Below are 6453 nucleotides of genomic sequence, written 5' to 3' on the forward strand. Positions count from 1 at the left end.
AGCTCCGGGTGGCAGAGGTCGAGTTACTTGTCAAGTTACGTATAAATGAAAACAGTTTCGGATTGGCTGCCGAAGCATATTGAAGATTGACTAGAAAGTGATGGTCTGTATTTTGTTACAAATTATTAACCTCAATGGTACGTGTTTGTCATAAATTAGCATGGATTAAGGAAGTTTACATGCGAAAGTTAGGTCAAATTTAGGTTTGAGAAGTGCAAATAAAAAAACTCCAGCACCACAAACAATTTCATTTCACGGAACACCGCAGCGTGAAAAACACGAACATCGCACTAAACAATGCATAAACACATGGCAAATTACAGAGGTGTCAAACTCAAGGAGTCGACATGTAGATAACAGCGGAAGCCATACAGACCTATGACCTATAAAAATTTGCCATAGCACGATCTAACGGCTCAACTCCTCTTAAAATTTCTCCTTATTACACAACATGAAGTGCCCTTCATGAACACGAGTGAAGCGACAAGAAAAGTCGAGTGACCGAACAGAGAACGGCAAATCTACAAATGTCACGAACCGTAGAAGTCGTGTAGGCTAGTCAACCCCATTTTACGCCGAACACCGCAGCGTGAAAAACACAAACATCGCACACCGTAGGGTTTGAGATCACCGCAACACCGCAAGTTGAGATTTTATTAACCGCATCACCGCATTAAAGAACATCAACACCGCAACACCGCATATCCCCATGTCCCCCTCTATGACAAACAAGATCTTGTTTACTTTGCAAGTTTATTTCGCCAGGAGCGAGTCTTTTTCGTAGTTTTAGACAAGAAGAAGTGAATTGTCGAGCTCTTTTATTGAAGCGAGTTCAGAGATCGGAAGGAAAATGAAATATTGGCAAGCCAAGCAAAGAACGTGTCAGAACGTGCAAGGATTACTTCATTGGTAGGAAAAAAAACACCGTACTAAAGATAGCCGTGGATAACGTAATTCTTGAATTATGTGACTCGTGTGACTTCTTTGCTAGCCCTTTACTCAAGGAAAAAACGATTAAGTTTAATCGTGACTTTTAAGAAAGAAAGTTGTTGTTAGTAGTGCTCGTATCTTCATGCCCATACATATCCCGAAGAAAGTTCCAGATTGGGACTATTACGTCATCGGAAAGTTCACAACGGCTACGACTGATGGCGCAATAATACAGTTTGTGTTGATCAAGTGATGTGGTGTCTACAGTAAGAAAAGAATCATCAATGACTGCTTTGGAATGTGCACTGCGTTCCGACGGTAGTGCTAAGAAAACAGTTAAAATTTTAAAAGCGCGGTTATAAGATCTAAAAGATCTTCATGTTAACCGCGCGGCCATGGGCCAAGTGCGGTTCATGTTCTACCCGGGGTTTATTTTTAACCGCGCGGCCATGGGCCGAGCGCGGTTCATGGTTACATTTGTACCGTTGCAGTTATGTCCTATGTGGCAGACATGTCCTCTGACGTAATGTGATGTACGAAGCCAATCATATCATGCGATCTATCTAATAACACGCAGCATAAGACTGGTAACTAAACTCCGTTGCAGTTCGGTCTTCGAGCAAAATTGATTTTTGGAGGGGTAGCGTACGGAAGCAGTATTTGACTTTGTATGTCTTTACTCTAAACCAGAGTGACTCTGAACGTAAATATGCAGCGACTACTTGCAAGAATTGCATTTACCTCACAAGATTTCTATCGGAAATTGACCGCTTAGTGTATTTTCAGTTTCCAATTCAACATGAAAGTTCGATCTAAGATTTAAACAGTGGTTGCTCTCCGCTTTGCGAACTGCGTGTTCCCGGCCAGCCAATATTAAACTCCGCGCTTTGATTATCCTCAAATCGTTCAGGTCGTTCAATGATATTACAGAGGCAAAACAAAATTTCTGAGAAGCAGTGTAACCAATTTTAGTTTCGGTGCTGTAAAACTACCACTCAATCTGCGCAATATTTCTCTATTCCCAATCTTGTCACGTACTCACACGAAATCCGGTTCGCAAAAGCCCTCTTCTCAGTATACGTTTGTTGAGGCTGACTGACTGAACCTTCTTGGGTAAGCCGTCTCCTGTAGCATCGGACATTTATTACAGAAAGTTTCTTGTCGAGTAGATTTTATGGCCGGAGTGCTTTCTAACTGTTCCTAGTTCGCTTTGCTTTACGAAAACAGCAGTAGTAGTCGAAAAACCACAGAGCACTTTGTGGCCTATTGAAAACACCACAGAGCGCTTTGTGGCCTATTCAAAACACCGCAGAGCGCTACGTGGTGTTTTTATTTTGGGATTTAACATTGAAAACTGCTATTTTCTGAAATAATTTGGTTTTTCCAATTTTTCACACCACAAAGCGCTTTGTGGCCTATTCAAAACACCGCAAAGCGCTTTGTGGCCTATTCAAAACACCACAAAGCGCTTTGTGGCTTATTCAATACACAACAAAGCGTTTTGTGGTCGTCATCGTTATCATAGCGGTTCTGTCAGTGGAAGTTATACTATGCGGACAAAACTGACAGAGGGGCTCTCTTATTTTGACAAGGAGGTTGGCAAGATTTTCGCACCACCCCTTACATTAATTGTGCATGCAATTTTTTTGACTGACTCGTTCTTTTCACGATTGCTATTTGAGTCTGTGATAGTTTGAGATAGTTGCATACATAATTAATGTATGGAGCTGTACGGAAATCGTACCTGGAGGTTAGCCGAGTGCTCTTAAAGAAACCTCTGAAAGGAACCAATAGATTTTCGCAAACGTGCTGAGGCAGGTTGTGTTGAACACTATTTCAGTTTTTGTTTTTAGAAAGAAATATCACCGAATCTCCGATATAAGACTTGATACCCTTAAAAGTACTTGTTATGGTTATCAGACAGAGCACTGACTGCTAATGAGATTTGCATTGCTGGGATCGGCTGGAACTAGCTACAAGGGGTGCCTGTTATTAACCGGGAGAAACGATGAAATGAAAGCAGAAGGTTGAAAATTAGGAATTCAGTGATACCTCGACAACCTATCACTTGTTTCGGTTGGAGAATCTTAGAGGGATTTATTATGTTCATTGATTTATAGCTCTATTGTTAGTCCTCGTTTGTAGGCACACCCCCTAGGAATTTAGCATTGAACATGGAATAAAACTCACGTCGGATACTGATGTGGGTATTTCTTTTTTATACAAGTCTATGGATCTCGCCATATCGACCAATGTTTTACCAACACGGGCCTCATGCTAGTTCAATAACATAATTCAGTTATGACAAAGAAGATTACAAATCTTTTTTTTTATTTATGGCTAGACTGGAATTTATACAACTGGTGTTTTCATGAGCAGGTATAATTACCATTATCACTATCAACTGGAACCTTATACATGTGGATCTTTCTATACACGGGCGAACCAAAACAATCTGATTTGTGACCTTGAATTAATTGGCTTGAATTATCTGCAATGCTCACGATGATACAAACCGTTGCTTTATCCAAACATTTTCGAAAATTATATTTTAGGGCCTGTTTTTAGCCTGTGTTGTAAAACCACTATAATCTTGAGATTTCTATTGTTACAAAGGCAAAATAACCAAAGTTAGAATTAGTTTGAGAAATTCTATTTTTGATAGGTAGATGCCTTTTGGACATACTAATAAAATACTTATCATTACATTTACAGTGGCGCACTTCTAACACAGGCCACGAAACTAATTTTTTTTCAGCATTTTTTGACATGTTTTCAACAACTTTCTTATGGCATCCGTTCAAGCCTGGCAAATCCAAAATAATTATGAAAAGAAATGTGAGAGGTGGAGTTGTTGACTGACCAACAGGTTAAGTGATGCTTGATATTTTCACCACACCTAGTTCATGCATTTTGATTAGCTTATTTAAACCAAGGAAGGTGGCCACAGTTAGTCATGCACGACTGTGACTGGGTTCTTATTGCAAAGATGAAAAGTTCTGTCACTCTTTTGTCCCTTAAGGTATCAGTAAGGGGAAAATTTGCAATTTTGCATAATTTTACTTTTTTAAGCGGTTGGATAAATCTTAAAGTAATCTTTTAGATAAAAAAAACTCCACGAAAAAATCTTATATCTGCCGCTAGTTATTGCGCGAGAAAGATTGTTTTGCATATTAATTACTTAATTGAGAGTTGACAAGTTCTGTCAAATAAATTAATTATCGAGGCAAGAAGTCACATGACATCAAGATCATGTTGAGTTGACACGCGATTCGCGCGCCATAATCAGTGCCGGATGTCTTCGAAGAAGACAGAGCGATCTTGCCTGTTTTCATCGGCTAAAGGAAGGCCAAAGAAGGCGAAAAACACTTTCAACAAAGAGTGGGCCGCTAAATTAGCGGAAAGCGGCAAAGGGTTCGTTTTACAATCAAGAAAAATTGCTGGATGAACGCGACAACGATCGCGATCACGAAGCCAGCGATCAAGCCGAAATGAGCGCAAGCCGCGCTAAAATACTGTTGCAAGAAACTGTCGAAGCAGAGGAGATTGACGAAGAGAAGTGGACGAAATTGAAAGGCAGATCGATTGTACAAAATTAGAATCAGCAGTGCAACATTTTTTTGTTCTTACCCAGCTATTGTCATTTCTTACAGTATCTTTGCCTTTACATCAACATCAGTCGATGTAGTCCCGTTTACGGCGTCCTCTCCAGCGTTTCCATTTGTGCGCTTGCATTTTCTCGGGAACCTTCTACGGGCCTTCGGCATGTTTAACAGTGACATGGTCATAATTTTGAAGATTAGTCAACCGATACGTAAAATTTCGAACGCTAATATAGTAAATCAAAAGATAATTTCACGTTTATTAACTTTGGAATTCTGACTTCACACATGAAAAAGCGGTTTATTCACTGGTGAATAATTTTACCGCGCGCCGTCACGGAAATTTGTACCTGTTCCATGTTAACTGTCACAGTCCTATTGTTATACAGAAAGTTGATTCCTCTGCGGTGTCTCCCTTGGTGTGATAATCTCATAACACTTGGATGCCGCCGAATTTTATTTTTTCTCTGTTTCTCGAAAGTAAAAAATAGACGAGTTGTACGTTCATTTCGAGTTCCAGGTTGGCAGCCCCTGGACCAAATTGGCTGAAATTCGGAGAGAATGTTGTCAGAACGAACGCCGACAAAACCGTGTCTGCGAATTCTGATTACTCTTTTCATTAAAAAGTTATGGCTTTTTTTCGCGGGCAGTCCTATTTTTTTCCTTTTTCTAACTTTATCCTCTTGTAAAATAATAACAAATGCATGTGCCAAAAATCTGAGACACGGTTTTTGAAGTCAATGTGTGAAGAAACGGATGCCATGTTAATCGTTTTCTCCGACCTAAATTTAGCGGGCGTATACCTTGATTTATGGGTTCGTGAAGCTTTGTAAATATATTCACATTTTCGAAACACGGTAAATTTTTACCGTTTTAAACAGGTCAGGTCATAATCTGTAGTTATTAAGCTTCCAGTAAATATACGGTTTATATGGGTTTTTGTTAAAGCCACGAGTGGACCGCGCGTAGATGGTCAAATGGGTTATACTGATACCTTAAATCAAGATCTAACAAACTATTCACAGACAACACGGTGATTTGTGGTTCATTTAGTAAAAAAAAGTAATGACATATTTTCTTCATCCTTTGAGCTTGGGCTAATTTGAATAAGCTGTTGTAAATGTAGAACAATCAAAGCAATTTCAGACTCATCCTCTATTTACTTAATTATTACTTATTAATGCATCTGTGAAAGAAATATTGATAAAAATTTTAAAAATCTACAAAATACTGATTATTCTACATCACTGTCACTAAACTCGTCCTCTATTAACTTTCTGTAGAGGTCTTCTTCATCATTGTCTTGTTCTTCTTGCCCTTCCTCTTGTTCTTCTTGATCCTCTTGTCCTTCTTCTTCGTCTTCTTCGTCTTCTTCGTCTTCGTCGTCTTCGTCGTCTTCTTCGTCTTCGTCGTCTTCGTCGTCTTCGTCGTCTTCGTCGTCTTCGTCTTCTTCGTCTTCTTCCTCTTCTTCGTCCTCGTCCTCGTCCTCGTCCTCGTCCTCGTCGTCCGCGTCGTCCTCTCCCTCTCCCTCTCCCTCTCCCTCTCCCTCTCCCTCTCCCTCTCCCTCTCCCCCCCCTCTCCGTCGTCGGCCTCTCCCTCTCCCTCTCCCTCTCCCTCTCCGTCGTCGGCCTCTCCCTCTCCCTCTCCCTCTCCCTCTCCCTCTCCCTCTCCCTCTCCCTCTCCGTCGTCGGCCTCTCCCTCTCCCTCTCCCTCTCCCTCTCCCTCGTCGGCCTCTCCCTCTCCCTCTCCCTCTCCCTCGTCGGCCTCTCCCTCTCCCTCTCCCTCTCCCTCACCCTCTCTCCCTCTCCCTCTCCGTCCTCGGCCTCTCCCTCTCCCTCTCCCTCTCCCTTGTCGGCCTCTCCCTCTCCCTCTCCCTCTCCCTCTCCCTCGTCGGCCTCTCCCTCTCCCTCTCCCTCTCCCT

This window comes from Orbicella faveolata, unplaced genomic scaffold (genome assembly GCF_042242905.1).
Source record: "Orbicella faveolata isolate gen_17 unplaced genomic scaffold, um_ofav_v1 contig_14, whole genome shotgun sequence".
In the NCBI taxonomy this organism is placed as follows: Eukaryota; Metazoa; Cnidaria; class Anthozoa; order Scleractinia; family Merulinidae; genus Orbicella; species Orbicella faveolata.